This window comes from Microcaecilia unicolor, chromosome 2 (assembly GCF_901765095.1).
Source record: "Microcaecilia unicolor chromosome 2, aMicUni1.1, whole genome shotgun sequence".
Classification (NCBI taxonomy): Eukaryota; Metazoa; Chordata; class Amphibia; order Gymnophiona; family Siphonopidae; genus Microcaecilia; species Microcaecilia unicolor.
This window is the reverse complement of record NC_044032.1, coordinates 573,325,194-573,349,274: the sequence shown is the minus strand read 5'-3', so window position 1 is coordinate 573,349,274 and position 24,081 is coordinate 573,325,194. Positions and strand designations below refer to the sequence as shown.

The window sequence follows — 24,081 nt, the reverse complement described above, 5'->3', positions numbered from 1 at the left end:
AAAGAAACTTAAGCTGTTGGATACTGCTTCTGGTTGCCATGTATGCAAGCCAGGGTCACAGTATACTCGTAATTCAACTGCAGAAGGTTGAGTATCTGTCTCCGAAGAAGGGTCTTGACATTCCCATTGCCTTTGTACTACTTTTTGCAGCTGCTGCTGGCCTTCCACTAGGGCATAGATTAGTCTCTCCATGTTTTTGCTGTAACAGTCTTGCACAGAAAAGCATGCTGTGTGTGGAAAAAAAAAATAAATCCTGCCTGTCTAGCACTAACTATATATATTCCCCCCCCCCCCCCCCACACACACACAAAGGGGAAGGATAACCTCTTTTGCCCAATGTCCAGGCAAAGTATCGATAGGCCCAGAGCCCTGGAGGCCACGGATCTGACTTCCTAGGGCAGGATAAGCTCCAAAGATCCCACTCCTGAAACCACATGTGACACCCCAAGCAAGGGTTGAGGGTGGGCCTGCAAAATAACATAGTTGGACAAAGGTATATAAATGAAAAACAAGTGTTTTATTAACTGAATCCTGAGACCTGTTGCGTTCAGTTAATAAAACACAGGTCCAGACTCATGAATAAGCTGAGAGGGCTGAACTTAGGACCAAAAGTGGTGAACTGGATAGGAAACTGGTTGACCAACAAGTGGCAGAGGATGGTGGTAAATGGAATCCACTGGAGGCAGGGCAAACACACCACTCTCCCTATCAGGAAGTGGAGGTAGCCCAGTAGTGCTGAGACAGACACCCTGCTCTGCTAAAGCTGCTTTAAAGAGTACAACCAGCAGCTATTTATGGCTTTGGTGTGTGAACAACTTTCATTCAGGGTGAGCTGGAACAATATTCAAATTAAAGAGAACAGGTTTGGAGGCAGGTGTGCAAGTGAGACTGGGGAGAAATAAAAAATAAATAGTGTAATTGTTATCTGTAAGTGGTTCAAAGTTTTTGTTTTTTGAGCATGTACACTGAGAGGAGGGCATGACTGCAATGATGTGTACATAATTATCATAATTGGCTGAGATTCAAAGAGGAAGTTTAGCTGACGTAGAGTGTAGAATAGCTGGTAAGTAAAAATCTGATTGCGTTTTTTGTGTGTTTGTTTTTATATACAACATTCTGCTTGGATAGGGAGAGTTTGTGATATTTGAAAATACATTTTGCTTTAATGAAATTGCTAAACTTTAGAGTCAGAGACTTATCAATGAGGGATACATACAGTGGAAAGGAAGCCCTGGAAACAGAGTTAAGAGGACAGATACCAGCAACAGAATCAGATACTAGGCCAGCATGATCAGAAAAAGAAAGTCACCAGCCAACAAAGGTAGAAAAAAATCATTTTATTTTTATTTTAGTGTTTGGAATATGTCCACTTTGAGAATTTACATCTGCTATCTTATTTTGCAATGTATAGCAGTCTCCAAGAGACTGGGCTCCCAGTGAGCTAGGGAGGTCAGACTGTGTAAATGAGATGAAGAGACCCCCCCCCCCCCCCACCCCACTGTAACAAAGACAGGAACATGCATAATCAAAGCTTAGTACATAAGTACATAAGTACATAAGTAGTGCCATACTGGGAAAGACCAAAGGTCCATCTAGCCCAGCATCCTGTCACCGACAGTGGCCAATCCAGGTCAAGGGCACCTGGCATGCTCCCCAAACGTAAAAACATTCCAGACAAGTTATACCTAAAAATGAGGAATTTTTCCAGTCCATTTAATAGCGGTCTATGGACTTGTCCTTTAGGAATCTATCTAACCCCTTTTTAAACTCCGTCAAGCTAACCGCCCGTACCACGTTCTCCGGCAATGAATTCCAGAGTCTAATTACACGTTGGGTGAAGAAAAATTTTCTCCGATTCGTTTTAAATTTACCACACTGTAGCTTCAACTCATGCCCTCTAGTCCTAGTATTTTTGGATAGCGTGAACAGTCGCTTCACATCCACCCGATCCATTCCACTCATTATTTTATACACTTCTATCATATCTCCCCTCAGCCGTCTCTTCTCCAAGCTGAAAAGCCCTAGCCTTCTCAGCCTCTCTTCATAGGAAAGTCGTCCCATCCCCACTATCATTTTCGTCGCCCTTCGCTGTACCTTTTCCAATTCTACTATATCTTTTTTGAGATACGGAGACCAGTACTGAACACAATACTCCAGGTGCGGTCGCACCATGGAGCGATACAACGGCATTATAACATCCGCACACCTGGACTCCATACCCTTCTTAATAACACCCAACATTCTATTCGCTTTCCTAGCCGCAGCAGCACACTGAGCAGAAGGTTTCAGCGTATCATCGACGACGACACCCAGATCCCTTTCTTGATCCGTAACTCCTAACGCGGAACCTTGCAAGACGTAGCTATAATTCGGGTTCCTCTTACCCACATGCATCACTTTGCACTTGTCAACATTGAACTTCATCTGCCACTTGCACGCCCATTCTCCCAGTCTCGCAAGGTCCTCCTGTAATCGTTCACATTCCTCCTGCGACTTGACGACCCTGAATAATTTTGTGTCATCGGCGAATTTAATTACCTCACTAGTTATTCCCATCTCTAGGTCATTTATAAATACATTAAAAAGCAACGGGCCCAGCACAGACCCCTGCGGGACCCCACTAACTACCCTCCTCCACTGAGAATACTGGCCACGCAATCCTACTCTCTGCTTCCTATCTTTCAACCAGTTCTTAATCCATAATAATACCCTACCTCCGATTCCATGACTCTGCAATTTCTTCAGGAGTCTTTCGTGCGGCACTTTGTCAAACGCCTTCTGAAAATCCAGATATACAATATCAACCGGCTCCCCATTGTCCACATGTTTGCTTACCCCCTCAAAAAAATGCATTAGATTGGTGAGGCAAGACTTCCCTTCACTAAATCCGTGCTGACTTTGTCTCATCAGTCCATGTTTTTGTATATGCTCTGCAATTTTATTCTTAATAATAGCCTCCACCATCTTGCCCGGCACCGACGTCAGACTCACCGGTCTATAATTTCCCGGATCTCCTCTGGAACCTTTCTTAAAAATCGGAGTAACATTGGCTACCCTCCAGTCTTCCGGTATTACACTCGATTTTAGGGACAGATTGCATATTTCTAACAGTAGCTCCGCAAGTTCATTTTTTAGTTCTATTAATACTCTGGGATGAATACCATCAGGTCCCGGTGATTTACTACTCTTCAGCTTGCTGAACTGACCCATTACATCCTCCAAGGTTACAGAGAATTTGTTTAGTTTCTCCGACTCCCCCGCTTCAAATATTCTTTCCGGCACCGGTGTCCCCCCCAAATCCTCTTCGGTGAAGACCGAAGCAAAGAATTCATTTAATTTCTCCGCTACGGCTTTGTCCTCCTTGATCGCCCCTTTAACACCATTTTCGTCCAGCGGCCCAACCGCAGTTACAAGGGCTGGCCATTCCTAATTATGCTAATAGTTTTTAATAGGCTGTCCCACTGAAAAGCCTCTTTATAAAGGCAGTGCTTTCTCTGGAGAGCAGTGTTAAGAAACAGCAGGAATTGTGTTTATTTTTTTAAACTGCTTTCCTGTGTAAGCTAATTTACAGTTTTCTAGTATATGCTTGACATTGAAGGGTGTGGTAGACCCTTTTGTCAGGTCTGGCTGGGCCTGTAGTTTTCAGTCTAAAGGAAAGACAGGTAGCAATGGAGAAACATCTAATGAAGAAGCGAGACAGGAGGGGGGGGGGGCACCAACTGATAGTCTGCAGGGGGGCACCAGAGACCCTTGGCACGGCCCTGCTCGGAGGAAAGGAAGGTAAGCAGTGGAGTTCCTCAGGTGTCAATGCTGGGGCTCGATTCTATTTAATATATTTGTGAGAGATATTGCTGAAGGGTTGGAAGGAAAGATTTGCCTTTTTGCGGATGACAAGAAGAAAGCCAATAGAGTGGATGAGAAGGGAACTTCAAACATTAGAAGAATGGTCAAGGGGGGTCACGTGATGGCAGGATCCTAAGCGGACGCTCCTTGGCTGCTCTCCCCGATCTCACTGAATAAAACTGCAATACACTAGATTCCTGTCCCATTTGGAGGGACTGTGTACCTACCAGAAATACAAAGAAGCTTCGCTGGAGCAGATCGTCCAGTTGCAGAGGTTTTTGTGGGGGATTTTCCTGGTATGCCAGCCCAGAATCCGCGAGCACAGAAGAACCGCGGAGCGCAACACGCTGCCAAGATGGCGACCGGAGTAGCACCTGAAGGAGAGAATAAGCAGCAGGCCCCGCCAGTGATTGCATTGCAAGAAGCGGCGGTTAAAGAAATCATGAAACATATGGCAGCAGTGCTGGACGATAAGCTGTCGGCTTTACATGCGTTTATGGATGATATGAAAGAAAGCATAGTAACCCAGGGAAACCGTTTACAGCAGGCTGAGGAGCGAATCTCCCGCCAGGAAGATACGGTGAATGGCATGCAGTCACAGGTGGCGGCGCTTGAGAAGCGGTGCAAACTGTTAGAGGATAGAGTGGAAGATTACAAAAACCGGAGCCGGAGGAATAATAGGCTAGTAGGAGTTCCGGAAAGCGTAAAGGACAAAGTCCTTTGGGACCTCGTAGAGACATGGCTCCCTCGAGAGTTAGGGCTGGAGGTGGAAGGCCAGAGACTGAGGGCCGAAAGAGTGCACTGCGTGGGCATCATGAAGGAGCAGAGCAGCAGGCTGCGCCCGGTGATTGCCTGCATCCTCAATTACGCCGAAAAAGCCCAGCTAATGGCTAAATATCGCCAGCGAAGAACTTTGGTGCACGAGGGTTCGAGTATCCTGCTGTTCCAAGACTTCTCACAAAGAGTGTCGGAGATTAGGAAACGTCTCTCTCCGTACTGCTCTCAGTTATACAATAAAGGAGTCAAGTTCTCGCTGCAGTACCCCAAGGGTCAGAATTTCGCATGAGGGCAAGATATTATTTCTGGAGCGACCCGAAGAGTTGCAGTCCTTCATGGCCAATTTGTAATTAGAGGATTTGTAATGAAAGTGGCTGCAGAAGCCGGACAAAAAGCGAGGTTGCTTTTGAGAGTTTTGGTTTTCCTTTTATTTTTGTTTTATGTTTGGAAGCATATATCCCTCTCGCCCAGCTGGACTTCTGTAAAGGGCCTGAGGATATTTGCCCGACTGACCAGAGAGGAGATGTATCGGACAGTCTGTCAGTTATGGGATAGCCTACTCGATGTGAGGAGATGGAAAACTATCTGGCAAAGGCAGGGCTGCCGAGAGGGGGGACAGGGGGGACAAAAGTCCCGGGGCCCCGGCCTCCAGGGGGGCCTGGCGCCACCTGGCCCGCCCTCTGTCGCCGCCTGGCCCGCCCTCCGTCACTCCCGGAACTAACCTTAAGCCTCCTTTCACTTTGCAGCAAGCAGCAGCAGGTCAGGCCACTCCTTCCTTCCATGTCCCACCCTCGCCTGACGTAACGTCCGCGAGGGCGGGGCACGGAAGGAAGGAGGAGAGGTCTGCCATGCCGCTGCTTGCTGCGAAGTGAAAGGAGGCTTAAGGTTAGTTCCGAGGGCCCAGCCCGATAGCGGGTGGAGGGGGACCGGCGACCTTGGGTGGGTGGGCGGCGGGGGGGCCTGGCAACCTCGGGTGGGCGGGGCCCGGCGATCTCGGGTGGGCGGCGACCTCGGGTGGGGGGGGCCCGGGGGTGGCCTTGTCCCGGGCCCGGCTCTGGCTCTCAGCGGCCCTGGGCAAAGGCAGAGAGCTGTGAGGGAGTGTGCAAAGGCGAATGGAAGATCCTGCAACATGGACGGGATGGACGACTCTACTGTCTGTTGCCCGGCAGCTTCACAGCGGGGGTGAAGGGAAGCGGAGTCATTACAGGGACTTGCCTCTGTGCTTACTGTTGATGCATAGCCTTGCTGTTCATTGTGGGTATAACTGCCTTTTTATGTGCTTTCTTATGTTTAAGTATAGTATTGCATGAATAGAAGGTGAAGCACGTAAGAGACAAGAAATGCTAAATCCTGTGTGGCTCAAAGACAGGGCACTTACTGAGCGGGTGGGGGAGGAAAGCAGCTGCAGGAGGATGATGATCAATGCATTTCCTGATAAGGAGCAAACAACTCATTGGTTTTGGAGGGCCGATCTTCTCTGTATATCACCAATCTTGTATGGTTATTAGGGGGCAGTTTGTTTGAAGGTGCTGGGTGGGGGTGTGTGCAGGTGGGAACCATCGGGGGAAGCAGTTGATAGAGAGAACGCATGATACGTGAGTTAGAATATTTGTAGTTTAATATATATGTATACAAGGTGAGGGGAAGGGTACACAGGAGGGAGATAAAAGCTAATAGCGAGTGGTGGGGGGAGCAGCTTTCTTGGAAGGGGAGTTGTAATACTGGAGATTCTGGGGGGGAGGGGGGAGGGGCATAGAATGTTAAGAGGTGGAATATGTGAGCGGTGGAAGGATGCTTGGGGGTTGATGGATGAGTGTACTTGGTATGAGATGGCTGCAGAGGTAGAAGGGGGCAGGAAAGGTGTGTGGGGGGGAGGGAGCTTTTAGGGGGAGGGGGAAGGATAGGGGGGCGGGAGAGTATTCCTGGAGTCTGGGATAGGTTTTTGGATACGAAGGTGCAGGGGAGAGTACTTTTGACTTGGGAGATGAGAGAGGTAGTGAGCTGGGACACTACCTTGAACTCGGGACAGATCAGCTTGATAACGGGATCTTCCTGGTTTTATGAGTAATTTGAGGTTTGGATCGTTGAATGTTGATGGGATCCATTCACCCATAAAGTGCACTAAGATCCTGTCACACTGCTCTAAGCTGAAAATAGATGTATTATTTTTGTAGGAAACGCACCTTTCTCAAGTAGAACATCAAAAATTAAAGTGAGGCTGGGTGGGGGAATTAGTGTCCTCGTCTTTTAATAGCAGGCAGCGAGGCGTTGCCATCTTTTTCCTTAAGAAGCATCATGTATGCATGCATAAATTGATTCAAGACTCGGGGGGCAGGTATGTCATGTGGATGGGAGAGGTGGTGGGCCAGAGGGTGGCTCTCTGCTCTGTATACGCACCAAATGTATACTCTCACTTTTCTCAGGCCTCCTGGCGCAATTGGTGGCGGTCAGCGGCTATCAGTTGGTGCTGGGAGGGGACTTCAATATCACAGCAGACCAGCAAAAGCTAGACCCTCAGCGTGGAAAGATAAGGGGGTGAATCTGCTGATGAGAGAGTTAAGTTTATTAGATGCTTGGAGAATATTACATCCGGAAGCCCAAGACTATACCTTTTTCTCTCAAGTGCATGGAGTACATGCCAGATTAGATTATCTTCTTTTAGATGCCTCTCTTTTTTCACGGGTAGTTGCGGCAGATATTGTAGATGGGGCGATCTCAGATCACTGTTTGGTCTGGGTAGATATAAGAGGGCAGCAGAAAAAAAGAGAAGCCAGTGTGGCGTATGAACCCTACACTATATTTAGATTGTGAGTTCCGCTTTTACTTACTAGAAAAGTGGGAGAATTACCTGAGGGATAATGACCCTGATTCGGTGGATCCCATCACTTATTGGGAGGCGGGAAAGGCAGTGATAAGGGGGCATATTTTGGTTTATGTTGCAAAAACTCGTAAGGAAAAGGAGAGTCAACTCATTGCTTTATCGACCCGACTACAGAAAATAAGGGGGCAGCACATTTTTACTAAAGACGAACAGGTGAAAAGAGAATATTACGCCACACGCAAGCAGATAAATGATCTTTTGACTGCGAGAGCATCGCAAGACATTCAGATGTATAAATATAACCTTTATAGGTGGGGAAATAAAGCAGGGAAATTGTTGGCTGCACTTGTCAAGAGCAGGGGAGCGAAAAAGACCATAACTAGGATTCAGCCGTCAGGGGACAAAGTGGTAACAACTGATGCAGAGATACAACAGGAGTTTGTGAAATTTTATAAGGCACTATATGATAAAGGGGAGACGGATAGGGTACAGAGAGAATCCTTTTTCCAGGGGTTGGTTCTTCCCCAGCTATACCAGAAAGAGAGAGAGGTGCTGAATGCTCCACTGACAGAAGTTGAGATTGGGCAGGCGATCAAGCGCCTGAAATTGGCAAAGGCGCCAGGGCCTGATGGGCTTGGACCTGAATTTTATAAGATTCTGGGTATGAAAATTAGTCCTCCCTTTCAAGAGCTGTGTCGCCACTTATGTTCTGTGGGAGAGGCGGGAAAGAACATGACGCATGCACATATAGTGGTGCTCCCCAAGCCCGGGAGAGATGAAGAGCTGTTAGGATCGTATCGCCCAATATCGCTTCTTAATCAGGACATAAAACTCTTTGCGAATATTCAGGCCCATAGATTGGGAAAGGTGTTGCCAGCGCTGATACATGAGGACCAAGCAGGGTTTGTGCCAGGCAGATATGCGTCCTCTAATGTCCTGCGGGCGTTAACAGTTCTGCAAAGATTAGGGGCTGTGCCAGGTGATGCTATCAATACTAGTTTGGATGTGGAGAAAGCATTCGACAAGATTCTGTTGGATTACTTGTTCTGGGTGCTTCCTCAATTTGGTATCATGGGGGCGTTCTTGGGTGGTATAAGAGCCTTGTATAGTAATCCCACGGCCCAAATAATGATTAATGGAGCTCTCTCTCCAATTTTTGGATTGGAGCGTGGCACCAGACAGGGGTGCCCGCTTTCGCCCATGCTTTTTGTGCTATCACTCGAACCCTTTGCTGTAAAGATCAGACAGTCTAGCCAAGTGCAAGGTATCAAGGTGGGATTACAAGAGTTTAAAATAAATCTATTTGCTGATGACATGCTTATATATTTAGATAAGGCAACCACATCGCTTCCTAACTTGATAGAGCTGCTTACACAATTTGGGTCTTTTTCCGAACTGAGAATCAATTTAGACAAATCAGAAGCTTTGGCAGTATCTTCCCCGTGTAGATGCCAGCAGATGCCAGCGTTCCCTTTAGCCTGGTCGTCGGGAACGCTAAAGTATTTAGGAGTGTATTTGCATAAAGATTTGAAAGAAGTATATTGTCGAAACATACAGGACAAACTCAACATTATCCAAGCATTGTGTAATAGATGGCGAGAGCTCCCGCTCTTGCTGCTGGGGAGGGTGGCACTAGTTAAAATGGACATGCTGCCGAAGATGCTCTACCCCTTGCAGATGCTGCCGCTATGGATTACAAGAAGAGATGAACTCTGCTACAGGGGATGTATCAGATCCTTCATAAGGGTGGGACGCAGAGCCAGAATTGGTTTTGTTAAGCTTGCACAGTCTAGAGTCAGGGGGGGAGTAAATTTACCTGATCTCCGATTGTATAACATGGCGTCCTTGCTTAGATGGATTCATGAAATGCACACGGGGGCTTCGAGATTTGCGCCGCAATCCATCTGGGAGGCAGGTTCTTTGCCATTTGCAGCTTTTAATCTTCTGCAGATCGGAACGGGGGGACGAGAGAGTATGAACCCTCTGCTCCGCCTGCTGCGGCAAGCTTGGGATTGGTGGAGACGAGGTCTAGGGGGTGCGACGGGCCCTTCACCTTTTCTATCTGCAATAGACAACCCTCAGTTTCCAGCGGGACAGGATGTGACTCGTTTTACGGTATGGGCGCGCAAGGGACACCGCTATGTAGGACAATTCCTGGGACTAGGCGGAGGCTCTCTCCCCACATTTGCGCAAGTGCAGGAGGCTTGGAATTTGGTGCGTATAGATTACATGCCTTTTTTGCAGTGGAGGCACTATTGTGCTGCATTAACCCCTGCAAGAACTGATGGCCCAACCTGCTCCCAATTGGATAAGATTTTTTACCAAATACCAAAAGAAGCGAACAAGCTAGCGGTTTGGTACGCTATAGGGAAGGAGAATAAGCAGATGCGTTCCTTTGGCAGCCTAGCTAAATGGTGGGGAGAGCAACTGGGAGAGGAGATTACAGTGGAGACGCTTTCAGCATACTTTGTTGGTGCATTCAAGGCGACCAAGCAAGCCAAACCACCACAAGGGTGGAGGTACACAAATTCCTACGAAAAGTAGAATCTGAGGAAAGGGGGAGTAGGAGGAGTACGCTCTTGAGCAACACCAGTAGGCGACGTAGATAGGAACAATCTCTTTATTTAAATATACACTCGACTCAACACAGCCGTGTTTCGGCGCTACAGACGCCTTTCTTCAGGAGTCTATGAAATAAAACCAAACAATGGTAATATAACAAACATGCAGAACAAAAAGTAAAATAAATGTAGAACGTTAAATGTGTGATAAACATAAATTCCATGTAGAATTAAAAAATTAATAAAAACATTTTTTATAAAAAAAATTATTATTAGTATTGCAGAAATGCTATAATATATATACAAATATACATACATACATATATACATATATATATATATATATATATATATATATATACACATATACATATACATACATATACATACACATAAAATCCATACATATACATGTATGGATTTTATATGTATGTGTATGTATATGTATGTATATGAACATATGCACTCTCCACCTAGTCCTTTGCATTTTAGTGTCTCTGGACTGTTTGACAGGTGTCCCACAAGGCTCCTGTCTTTCAGCGGTGTTATTTAATCTTTTTCTTTTACCTTTATGTACATTGTTGGGGGTGCAATACAAGTAGTATGCTGATTACCGACAGTTTGTACTGCCTGTTGAGAACTCTTTTGAAGATACTTTTGTTAAATTGAGATTTTACCTTTCAAAAATATTGCAACGGATGGAGGAAAATCGTTTGAAACTGAATATTTCGAAAACTCAAATTCTTTTCCTCTCTGGTACAAAAGGGGTAAATTGTCCTAAGAAACATTGACTCTGCTAATATCCCTATTGTCCATCAGATTAGAAATTTGGGGGTGCAACTTGACACTACATTATCTATGAAAAAACAGGTTGGAAACATAATAGCAAAGGTATTTTATAAATTAAGAATTGAACGGTGTATTAGATCACTTGTTTCTGCCGAAAACTTTCATAAAATTGTCCAGTCTGTAGTTTGTCCACTGTTAGATTACTGTAATGGTTTGCTAATGGGGATTACTGGTAACATGCTGAAGGTGCTACAAGTAGTTCAAAACGCTATAGCCCGAGTGATTAAAGGAGGTTCTTGTTATGATCTGTTACTCCAATTTTGTTCTTTTATATTTTGTATATTATTTTTCCCCACTTAGACTTTTAAAGATATAGCGGGTTATAAATGAAGTTTTTATTATTATTATTATTAAAAGACATTTATTTATGCAGGCCTTTATGGGTATGAAAGGCATTTTAGTGGTTACTTCTAAAGCTGTTTATTTTACATTTGGACTTTGGTGAAGATTTGATGTTTTATGTTTATTTATTGGGATTTATTAACCGCCTTTATGAAGAGATTCACTCAAGGCGGTGTACAGCAGATACAGTTTAACATAAAACTTATAACAGCATAAACATAGAAAAATAATCAAGTATAAACATAATCATAAATACAATACATAAGGTAAACTTGAAAACAGCAGTTTGAAACCTAATAATAGAACTACTGTGAAACAGTATTAAAAAAATACACATTTAACAGCAGTGGAATTCAAATACCAGAGATATAATACAATGTTAGCATAATACTAATGATACACCTAATGAGTATGTATTAGAACATTCAACCAACACAGATATGATGCTAATGATTTTCTACAATATAGCTTAATCAAATAGCTGAGGGACCAAGTGCAGATATATGATGGGAACAAGATGTGTGGCATAGGCGCCGACTCCGTGGGTGCTGGGGGTGCTCGAGCACCCCCAATATTTTAACCCACCGGAAGTTCCCAGCCAGCCCAACCTGCCCGCCTTCGAACTCAACAGTCCTCCGTCCTCGCCTTCCTGCCGCCCAGAATTTAAAACTCATCTTACCTCGGGTCCCGGCAGCAGTGAAAGGCAAGCAGGATCGGCACTTCAGCCTTCCTTTCTCTCTCAGCTCTGGTCCCGTCCTTGCGGAAACAGGAAATGAGGGCGGGACCAGAGCTGAGAGAGAAGGGAAGGCTGAAGCGCCGAGCCTGCTCGCCTTTCACTGCTGCCGGGACCCAAGGTAAGATGAGTTTTAAATTCTGGGCGGCAGGAAGGCGAGGAGTGGGTGGAGGACTGTTGTGAGAGAAGAGGTCAGGCTGGAGTTGGGCCTGGAACTCGGAGGAGAGGGGGGCCTGGAACTCGGAGGAGAGGGGGGCTGAAAAGGGGCAGGTGGTGTTTGGGGTGAGTTACTGGACATGGAGGAGAGGGGAGGGAGGAGAAATCGCTGGACATGGAAGAAAGGGCAGGGGAGAGATGAGACTTGTTGGACATGGATGGAAGGAAGGGAGGGCAGGGGAGGGAGGAGAATTTGCTGGACATGGATGAGAGGGGAGGGGAGGGGAGAGAGGAGAATTGCTGGATATGAATGGAGGAGAGGGCAGGGGAGAGAGGAGAATTGCTGGATATGAATGGAGGGGGGAGAGGAGGGGAATAGGGGGAGGAAATGGGGGAGAGGGGGAGGGGGTTATGCACCACCTGTAAAAAAAAAAATTTTCAGCACCCCTAATCATTTTGAAAAGTTGGCTCCTAAGATGTGTGGTACAGAGTCAGTTGGGAGAATTAGATGGTTAGCTAAACTCAAGGCAAGTTCTTTATAAAGTTAAGCAAGAGATAAGGAACTAAGTTACAGTGAGGGGCATAATTGAACGAAAACGTCTATCTCCATGGGCGTTTATCTCCGAGAACGGGTCCGTGAAGGGGCGGACCGAACCGTAATTTCGAAAAAAATAGACGTCCATGTTTTATTCGACAATTTGTGAGCTGGGCGTTTTTGTTTTTCAGTGATAATGGAAAATGAAAGCGCCCAGCTCAAAAACGAATAAATCCAAGGCATTTGTTCGTGGGAGGGGCCAGGATTCGTAGTGCACTGGACCCCCTCACATGCCAGGACACCAACCGGGCACCCTAGGGGGCACTTTTACAAAACCAAAAAAACAGGTAAAAGAGCTCCCAGGTGCATAGCACCCTTCCCTTGTGTGTTGAGCCCCCCCAAATCCCCCTCAAAACCCACTGCCCACAAGCCTACACCATTACTATAGCCCTAAGGGGTGAAGGGGGGCACATACATGTGGGTACAGTGGGTTTGTGGGGGTTGGACGACTAATAAGCATTAAGCAGCACAATTGTAACAGGTAGGGGGGATGGGCCTGGGTCCACCTGCCTGAAGTCCACTGCACCCCCTAACAACTCCTCCAGTGACCTGCATACTGCTGCCAGGGAGCTGGGTATGAATGACATTTGAGGGTGAAAATAAAAAGTTGTGAAACATCATTTTTTTGTGGTGGGAGGGGGTTAGTGACCACTGGGGGAGTCAGGGGAGGTCATCCCCGATTCCCTCCAGTGGTCATCTGGTCATTTAGGGCACTTTTTGGGGCTTTATTCGTGAAAAAACAGGGTCCAGGAAAAGTGTCCTAAATTCTAGCTAAAAACGCATACTTTTTTCCCATTATCGGTGAAATGCGCCCATCTTTGTTCGGCAGATAACCACTCCCCAGTTCCGCCTTCGCCACACCTCTGACACGCCCCCATCAACTTTGTCCGCATCCGCGACGGAGTGCAGTTGAAAACGTCCAAAAATCGGCTTTCGATTATACCGCTTTATTCGTTTTTGTGAGATAAACGTCCATCTCCCGATTTAGGTCGGAACTTGGGCGTTTTTCTCGTTCGATTATAAGCAGGAGTGTGTGTAGCAAGCTAGTCCAGCTGCAGAACGAGTGTATAGTTAGTCACACTATGTATTAAAGGCATGGAGAAGAGGCAGGCTTTCACCTGCTTCCTGAAGTAGAGGTAGTCTCAAGTTATATGTAGCCCCTCTGGAAGTAAATTGCAGAGTGTGGGGCTATGTATTTTTGTAAGCTGTTGAGTTTAGGCGGGGTATACGTTTTAAAATATTGCATTAATTTCAATTTGGATTTTGATGTAAATATAATATTGAAGCTCTGTTGATTTCAGTTTTGGATACACTATGCTGTGGCTTTGATTGAGTACCCAATTTATAATTGGATATCACTACATTATTAACCATTCTTTATTATTAAAAATACTGGAAGCCTACACACAGACACATATATTTTTCCCCTATGGAGCACTCAGTGTCTAATTCTATTGCTTTTTTAGTTCTTTGCTTAATCTGTGAAAACTGTTAATTGCTAACAAATTTAGGGGTCCTTTTACTAAGGTGTGCAGACAGATTTAATGCATGCTAATGAATTAGTGTGCATTAAATGCCATGCAGCCCTTAGGTATACAATGGGCTGCGTGGCATTTAGTGCACTCTAAGGGCCTCTTTTACTAAACCGTGCTAGCGATTCCCGCTCAGCAAATGCGACACAGCCCAATCAAAATAAATGGGCTGTGGTGCACTTGCCATGCCAGGAATCGCTAGTGCAGTTTACATAGTAACATAGTAAATGACGGCAGAAAAAGAACCTGCACGGTCCATCCAGTCTGCCCAACAAGATAAACTCATATGTGCTACTTTTTGTGTATACCTTACCTTGATTTGTACCTGTCCTTTTCAGGGCACAGACCGTGTAAGTCTGCCCAGCACTATCCCCGCCTCCCGCCACCGGCTCTGCCACCCAATCTCGGCTAAGCTCCTTAGGATCCATTCCTTCTGAACAGGATTCCTTTATGTTTATCCCACGCGTGTTTGAATTCTGTTACCGTTTTCATTTCCACCACCTCCCGCGGGAGGGCATTCCAAGCATCCACTACTCTCTCCATGAAAAAATACTTCCTGACATTTTTCTTGAGTCTGCCCCCCTTCAATCTCATTTCATGTCCTCTCGTTCTACTGCCTTCGCACCTCCGGAAAAGGTTCGTTTGCAGATTTATACTTTTCAAATATTTGAACGACTGTATCATATCACCCCTGTTTCTCCTTTCTTCCAGAGTATACATGTTCAGGTCAGCAAGTCTCTCTTCATACGTCTTGGAACGCAAATCCCATACCATTCTCATAGCTTTTCTTTGCACCGCTTCAATTCTTTTTACATCCTTCGCAAGGTACGGCCTCCAAAACTGAACACAATACTCTAGGTGGGGCCTCACCAACGACTTATACAGGGGCATCAACACCCCCTTTCTTCTGCTGGTCACACCTCTCTCTATACAGCCTAACAACCTTCTAGCTACAGCCACCGCCTTGTCACACTGTTTCGTCGCCTTCAGATCCTCAGATACTATCACCCCAAGATCCCTCTCCCCGTCCGTACCTATCAGATTCTCCCCGCCTAACACATATGTCTCCCGAGGATTTCTATTCCCTAAGTGCAACACTTTGCATTTCTTCGCATTGAATTTTAATTGCCAAACCTTAGACCATTCTTCTAGCTTCCTCAGATCCTTTTTCATATTTTTCACTCCCTCCCGAGTGTCCACTCTGTTACAGATCTTAGTATCATCCGCAAATAGGCAAACTTTACCTTCTAACCCTTCGGCAATGTCCCTCACAAATATATTGAACAGAATCGGCCCCAGCACCGATCCTTGAGGCATACCACTACTCACCTTTCCCTCCTCCGAGCGAATTCCATTCACCACCACCCTCTGGCTTCTGTCCGTCAACCAGTTCCTAATCCAGTTCACCACTTCGGGTCCTATCTTCAGCCCATCCAGTTTATTTAAGAGCCTCCTGTGGGGAACCGTGTCAAAAGCTTTGCTGAAATCTAAGTAGATTACGTCTATAGCTCGTCCCTGATTCAATTCTCCTGTCACCCAATCAAAGAATTCAATGAGATTCGTTTGGCACGATTTCCCTTTGGTAAAACCATGTTGTCTCGGATCTTGCAACTTATTGGCTTCCAGGAAATTCACTATCCTTTCCTTCAGCATCGCTTAGTTTAGTTAAAAAGGCCCTAAATCCGTTAGAACACCTTAGAAAACGGATCCCATAGTTTAAATATTGCTAAGAGGTTCTTTTTTTAATCTGTTGCTAGTATCTCAGATTTTCCTACTTCTTTTCAGTTACATGGATTTTAATTCCAATTAATAGAGAAATGAAATATTTAAGAGTCACATTAGACTTCTTCTTATCTTTAAAACCACATCTTAGAGGCATCATTTAGAGTTTGTTTTGTTTAATTAGAAACTCTCTGTTACTTAAATTATTTTTTCCGCCTTGCCAATTTTCAGACTGTTCTGCAAGGATTTGTATTTCCATTATTTGAACATTGTAATGTGCTTTTCTGAAGATCTTCCTCAGATTGCACATCAAGTGCTGCAAGTCACTCAGGGGCCCTTTTACAAAGGTGCACTGAAAAATGGCCTGCGGTAGTGTAGATGCGTGTTCTGGGTACGCAAGGAATCATTTTTCAGTGCACCTGTAAAAAATGCCTTTTTAAAATTTTTGCCAAAAATGGACGTGCGGCAAAATGAAAATTGCTGCGTGTCCATTTTGGGTCTGAGCCCTTAAAGCCAGCCATTGACTTAGCAGTAAAGTCTCACGCGATTACCGGGTGGTAATGACCTGCGTGCATCAAATGCCACTTGACGTGCGTCCAATACAAGTGTCCAAAAATAAAAATGATTTTTCAGATGCATGTATTGGACGAGCGCGAAAAATGAAATTACCACAAGAGCCACATGGTAGCCGGGCAGTAACTCCATTTTGGTGCGTGTTGGGCGCGCATAGACACTTATGTGGCTTAGTAAAAGGGCCCTTCAAAATGTGATAGCACACTTTGCAAAGTTTCTTGTTTTGACTATATTTTGCCTGTACTGATGAAGTTACACTGGCTCCCTTTTAGAATTTAAGATCTTGATGTTGATTTTTAAGGCACTATCAATACAAAACAAAATAGAGGACAGAAAAGACAAACTAATCTTGCAAAAAACTCCTCTATAAAACTGACTAATTATATAATTTAAGACAAAGCAAATTATGCAATGGCATCAGGGAGGAAAAAGCCTCAGAACTCCACTTTAATATTTGTGATAGCATTTCACAGGAATCACCTCTTCGGCATAAAAAAACCTCTCTGAAAAAGCCATTTAAGCTCCATGCAATGCAAGCATTACTGACAACCCTTAACTTAAAACAAGTGTGTGACTTATCTTATTTCAGCATGTTCAAACAACTGTGGATCCCACCAACTATGGCCAAAGTTTCACAAAGGCTGTTTAGTGTATCAGGATCAATATCAGTAAAAATACATGCCATCATTTTACAGCATCACTGGATCCCCGGGAAGGTTTTTATGCCTATGAGGTGGTTAGCTGTGAAATCCTATCACAAACATTAAAGAGAAGGTGGAGTTCTGAGGGTTTTTCCTCCCTGATGCCATTATACTCTATACATATTGTGGGTGTCTGATGGGCCTAGCAACTGGTCCAGTAACAGCTGTCTGATCGATAAATGGCCTTTAAGAGCAGTTGAGCTCAGTGGTCTGGTATGTATTTGGAGTGCCTCTCTGGACGGTATATTAGACTACCTGTAAGATTTTTTTTCCTCCCAACTGAAATATATGATCTGAACTCTGCAAGACTGAGTAAGTGAAGCAAGGCCAGGGCTGTTGCAAAGTATTGTGCACTGACTATTTTTGACACAAATCCCCCAACAGAATGGAACCAAGCACGCCTTTGCCATAGTGTGATCAGTGAGACAGGAGCTGGGTCCGGAAAGGAGAAGTGGGCATTACATAAGGTTGCAGATGGTGGGGGGATAGAGAAGGGTGATAGAAAAAAAGCAGAGTCTTTTTGAAGAGAGAGATATCATGTGACTGGGCAAATGAGCTTATTTATTGATAAGTTTTGCTGATGTGACCAGTTGTGGGTTACTGCTGTAATGGTTAGACATGATAGGATAATTTTGGGTCTTGATACTGGGAACACATATTTGTATGTAGATTAAGGTAGGAATTATATTATCTTTTTTTGTAACTTTTAAATCTTATGTTAGTATACTATCTGTAGGTAGGAAAAGGGGAAGTTGGAAAAGTCTTCTTACTGAACAACAGGATATAGCTAGCCGACCACAAGGTCAGACGGTACAGCAAAAATAGCTTAGCTACAGTTTGGATACGTGATACAAAAACTATTGAAGTAGCATGAGGAGGGGGGCATAGAATCTTCTAGAGCAAGGAATGGGTGGGAAAGATGTTCTAGTAATTGGGCAGGATAAACATATGTGTACAAATGATTGGTGACAATGGATGGATGGGTTGCCTGAGATTACCTATTGTATGGTATGACATGTAATTAAAACAAAGGTATAAAAGCAGGTGTAAGGAAAGAAATGGGGGGGGGGGGGGGGGGGGGCTGAGGCTGAGTACTGCCCCCAAGCCAGGAAGCTGACTGGGTGGATAGGCCTCCCTGTTTCTCTTTTACATTTCAGAATTGCTTTACGCTTATGTTGCGGAACTAAACTTATTCTTTATTCTTTTCCTTGGAATAAACTTTCTTTTTATTTCTAAGTAAAGTTCTTTTTTTTATTAGTATAAGATAAAGCTAAGAATCCGGTCGGTGAGCACTTCAGCTGAGGTAGGGTGTGCCGGGGAGATTGCCACAGGTTTGGTGATCTAACTCTGACCTGCACAATATTGTGCTTTGTCTTAAAGTAATATAATTGGCCAGTTTTACAGCGGGTTTTTTTAACAGGATTTTTAAGGTACAACATGATTCTTCTTTATGTATTGCTGCAGCTTTGAAAAAATATAGACCATCACAAGCTCAGTAGTCAAGGGTCTTTTTGACATATTAGACTTGATATATATTAGGACTTGCTGTTTAAGGTTGCTGGCACAAGGTTGTTGAATGCCTTGTTACAAGCTTTTTTATGAGGATTATAATCAGAGATTCAGAATGTTACCTTTCTTTTTTGGCATGCTTCAGTGAATAATGTAGCCTGACAGGCAGTTTAGTATGTGTCTCTATTTTCAAATGATGTATGTTTCCTGCTCTATGTTGCCTTGATTTGTGGATAGTGTGGCATACAAGAAATTTTAAATAAAATAAACATTGTTTGTGTATCGCAAATATCATACTGTTGAAATCAGTTTCAGTCTTGTAATCTGCATATTTTAAATTTTCCTTCCATTTATTTTTGTCTCCTAAAATTTTACTAAGGATATATTTGAAGGAAGTGTTAAAGTTAATTAATACTTTAATTAATTAGTGTGTGGCTTAGTAAACCGGGGGGGGGGGGGGGGGGGTTAGATTGTAACACATCAGTTGGCCACTTTCTCCTCACCTTCTTTAACAATGTTCAAGGTTAAATAATATAGATTAGAAAAGAACATTTGATTATTATTAGTTAACTTACCCCCCCTGCTTACTAAGGTACGCTAGCGCCAACACAGCCCATTCACTTTGAACGGGCTGTGTCGGCATTGCCGTGTGGCTTAGTAAGCAGTGGGGGGTAAGTTAACTAATAATAATTAAATGTTCTTTTCTAATCTATATTATTTAACCTTGAACATTGTTAAAGAAGGTGAGGAGAAAGTGGCCAACTGATGTGTTACAATCTAACCCCCCCCCCCCCCCCCCCGGTTTACTAAGCCACACACACTAATTCTGACACAGTCCATTCACTTTGAATGGGCTGTGTCGGCATTGCTGCATGGCTTAGTAAACAGGGGGTAGCATAAACATAAGAACATAAGCATTGCCATACTGGGACAGACCGAAGATCCATCAAGCCCAGCAACGTGTTTCCAATAGTGGCTAATCCAGGTTACAAGTACCTGGCAAGATCCCAAAACACTGCAATACATTTTATGCTGCTTATCCTAGAAATAAGCAGTGGATTTTCCCCAAGTCCATCTCAATAATGGCTTATGGACTTTTCCAAACCTTTTTTTAAACCCAGATAAGCTAACTGCTTTTACCACATTCTCTGGCAACGAATTCCAGAGCTTAATTACACGTTGAGTGAAGAAATATTTTCTCTGATTTGTTTTAAATTTACTACGTTGTAGCTTCATTGCGTGCCCCCTAGTCATAGTATTTTTTGAAACAGTAAATAAGCAATTCACTTCTACCTATTCCATTCCACTCAGTATTTTATAGACCTTTATCATATTTCCCCTCAGCTGTCTTTTCTCCAAACTGAAGAGCACTAGCCGCGGACAAAATAAAACTGACAGGGGGGGGGGGGCGTTGTATGTTACCATATAAGTGCTAAGGTAAAGCGGGAAAGAAGGGACATGCGCACAAGTATAACTAATTTCTTTAGCTTTTCAGATGACCAGGTCAGCCACGTCATCATAATGTAATTCAGCTGTATGGCTACCAGATCTTCTCATCCATAGAGAACACATGTTGTTGACTGCTGCAGGAAGGAAGCAGCAGGAGAAGGGAAGCGGTAGCATTGTATTTATTTGGCCGGCGGGCCTTCGGCAAAAATACAGTAAAAAGGGTCTGCAGTTTGGGAGGGGGGTTGTTAGGGGGTGTGTGGCCAAAGCTCACCGTGGCTATGCCACTGGACTAGGGTGCAGACTACTTTCTTTTGCCTATAAGCACAAAATGGGTAGCCTTTCACTTCTGGCACTCAGAGTACAAACCAAACTAATTCCCATGTTCTGGTTATCCGGAATATTACATTTGCCAGAGTGGAAGAACTAAGGCTGAGGCTTAGTCACTAGCACAGCAGAAAATCTTTACCATGGCCTTAAAGTGGGGTCATCTGCCAACCCCTCCTCCAAGTTCCAGCATCCACGTCCTCTGCTCCCAGAGATAATGAAGAAGCAAAACACTACATGCAGCACGAGATACAACCTCCACCCTACTCAATCCTAAACCACAGCAGCGCTTGCGCTGTGCTCCTCGGCACTGCACTGCCCCAATTTCCGACACAGACACAGCCAGGTAGCCCCGCCTCCTGGCGCGCACACGCAAGCTCTCAAATGGTTGCTGCTACCAAGGAGATTTAATAGGAGATGAAGTGACATCAGAATGCTGAAACCAATTAGGTCAATCTAGGTTTCCCCTTCCCAGCGCAGCTGTCATCCTCATTCACTCAAAACAAAGCAAGCAAACCTATGAGCTGCTGCATCCACCTGGTTGTTGTTTTTATGGTTGGTATCATTTCTATTTAATTTCACTTATATTTTCAAACATGCCAGCTTGTGCAGCATACAGATGTACACAGAGGAAGTATAATAATGGAATAACTTTTCATAAGTAGAGTAGTAATTTTTTAGAAATCTTAATCGGTGGTCAGTTGGAGGGGCTGGTTACAGGGACACCCTAGCATGTGTTATATTTGTGCAGAGATTTTTTTTTCTCCTGGTAATGGACCACTAAAACAGAGACATCATGTTATGAGAATCAGGTGCTTAACATTCAGAGTTTCTATTTATTTATTTATTTATTTATGACATTCATATCCCACATTTAACATGTATTAGGTTGAAACCAGTGAGCATTTGAAAGCTTTTCTTTTTCCTGTGCCTAAATCAAAAGAGAAAGATGGTTTGAGGGAACTTGCTCCTTCTGTTTTGAAGAATGCAGTGGTATATTATAAAAATGCACTTAATATTGTTTATTACTATTATTTACTACTGGTTGATATATAGCAGAAGTTAACCAAGTCAACTTCATGCATTGTAATATAATTTTTAATAGTATTTTCAAAATTATTACACAATTACAAATAAAATTATAATGTTAATTATACAACCATGTCTGCCTCTTATGGTAGTTAGGATAATCTGGTCCTGGAGTTACCCAAGGCAGTCAGGTTTGTCAGGATATTGACGAATATTCATGGGAGATTTGCATACAGTGGAGGCAGTGCTTGTTATGAAATGCTTTGAGTCCTACTGATCTGTACATCTGTTGTGTTATTTTGGTGGGTGGAAACAGTCAGGTGGGCTTATAGGGAGGGAGGGGAGTATGGGAGGGGCAGGGTTCTTGGGGTATGTTCTCTGTAAACGTTTTTATTGTGCTATATTGGATGGTTTACTGTTTTTTTTCTTGTTCTGTATGAATCTTATCAGCCAACATGTTTTGCTTTTAATAAAGATAATTAAAACATAAAAAATAAGTTTTGGATGTCACTGAATTCTATTATTTTGTTTCACTGTATTTCCAGTTTTGGCACAGTATAAGCAATCACAAGAACAAAATATAAGAACAACAATGGACTGCATTAGGGCTTATAGCCCATTTAGTTATGTTTTAACAAATATCTGTTTGACAGAAAATATTTTGATTATTTTGACTTATAAACCACTTGTCCCTGAACCATGCTCAAACAGAAGAATCCATTTGTGTACCTAGGTAAACGTCTACAAAACAGATGAAGATGTGATTCCATGTGCCCCAATGAAAGGAGAGTTTAATTCTACTTCCATTTAATTTCAATATATTCCATCATCTTTATAACAAACACCAGACTTCCCAAGGCAGATCACAACAACATTTAAGATGAAGCCATCAGGAAACTGGATATCCTCACTGAAATTTGGCCATCTGTATTGTATACAGTGTATTTATTTAGCTTTTAGTGTAGAAAAATGAGCCCAAAATACAGAGTTTAAAATTGTTATTTCTACCAGCTATAATAATTTTTAAAGCTGTTTTAGTGATATTCAATTGTTATTTCATGATATTTATATCTACATATGGGAAGCTTTCAAATACTACTACTATGAATCATAGCACTACCAGTCCTACGCAGAGCTTTACAATTGATTAAAAAGCTGTCCAATACAGTGGCGTAGCCAAGGGTGGGCTGGGGTAGGCCCAGGCCCACCCACTTTAGGTTCAGGCCCACCAAGTAGCAGCACACCTATAATATGGCTGGCAGGGACCCCAAACCCCACCAGCCAAAAACTCCCAACAACTGTTTGCTGCCGGTGAAAATCTGCTATTTATTTATTTTATTGCATTTGTATCCCACATTTTCCCACCTATTTGCGAGCTCAGTGTGGCTTACAATACATTGTGAATGATGGAAATACAATGTGTTACAGTACAATTATGGGTTACATTATGAGGAGTTGTGGGAAGACAAAGTCAAGTCAAAACAACATTTAGAGCGTAGAAACTATGGGATGTTACAATGGGGAAAAGATAGGGCGATAGAACAATAGCATGAAAACCTTAAGGTAAAGTAATTTTATATGTGGGTGGAGTATTCGGGGTAAGAGAATTTAGAAGAAAGTGTATTGATGCATTTCTGTTAGTGTGTATGGACTTCAAGTGTTTTGATCCTTGCAATAAATTTTCTCAAAGAGATAAGTCTTTAGTCGTTTGCGGAAGTCGGTTAGTTCGTAGGTATACGGGGGAGAGGGGATGTTTGAAAGACCATATGGCATACAGGCGAGAGAGAGAGAAATCAAATCACTTGTAGGACAAGGCGGAGTTCTGCCCACCCACCTTGGGTCCAGGCCCACCCAAACTTGGGTGTCTGGCTACGCCCCTGGAGTAAAAAAAAAAAACAACAAAAAAACTTTTGTCCTCCAACTTTTAAAGCACTGCCTATCCAATTGAAACAGCTTTAGACTTGTTACAGATGGTCCAACAATTAAAAAAAAAAAAAAAACTCCGACAATGTGGATGCAGCAGCTCGTAGATTTGCTTGCTTAGTTTTGGGTGAATGGGGATGACGGCTGCGCTGGGAAGGGGAAACTTCCCTTGTTCTAACTGTTCTAATTGTCTTCCTTGCTTACAGTGGACTAGATAGGATCACTTCCACTCCTGTTTACTAAACCCCCTTGGCTGCTACAAGAGACCTCGCGCTGCCTTCACTTTCGTTTACCTCTTGCAGTGTGGATCGAAGGCTTCTCGTTGCCAAGAGACAAGACCTCAACAACCGTCGCTAGGTACGAAGGCGTGGAGGCACGCTGTCATCGCGCTGACCCCATGCCTTGGTGACTGTGACTGTCAAAGAAGTCGACGTAACTTCAGGGAGCTGGCAACTTTAATGTGGTGCAATGTCGCTTCGCGCTAGTTCAATTGTGAGAAATGTTTGCATGACCAGTTTTGCCTTAAAGTTTAGCGACGCATGAAACGTTGTCATGCCAATTAAGTTATCTGACTACTGAATAGGCCCCAAGGCATCATATCGCCAGATTTGTGCAGTTTTCGCAGGGTAGTTCAATCGATCC

The 24,081-nt window shown here is 43.8% G+C and overlaps 1 protein-coding gene across 1 annotated transcript in view; it reads right to left on the bottom strand.

The window, feature by feature from the left end:
- LRP2BP (LRP2 binding protein) overlaps positions 1 to 23,810 on the bottom strand; it is a 136,437-nt gene extending 112,627 nt beyond the window's left edge. The window contains exon 1 of the mRNA XM_030192651.1: positions 23,733 to 23,810. The gene's annotated coding sequence lies outside the window, so the exon portion shown is untranslated. The remainder of the gene's footprint in view (positions 1 to 23,732) is intronic.
- Between the last annotated feature and the right edge of the window lie 271 nt (positions 23,811 to 24,081).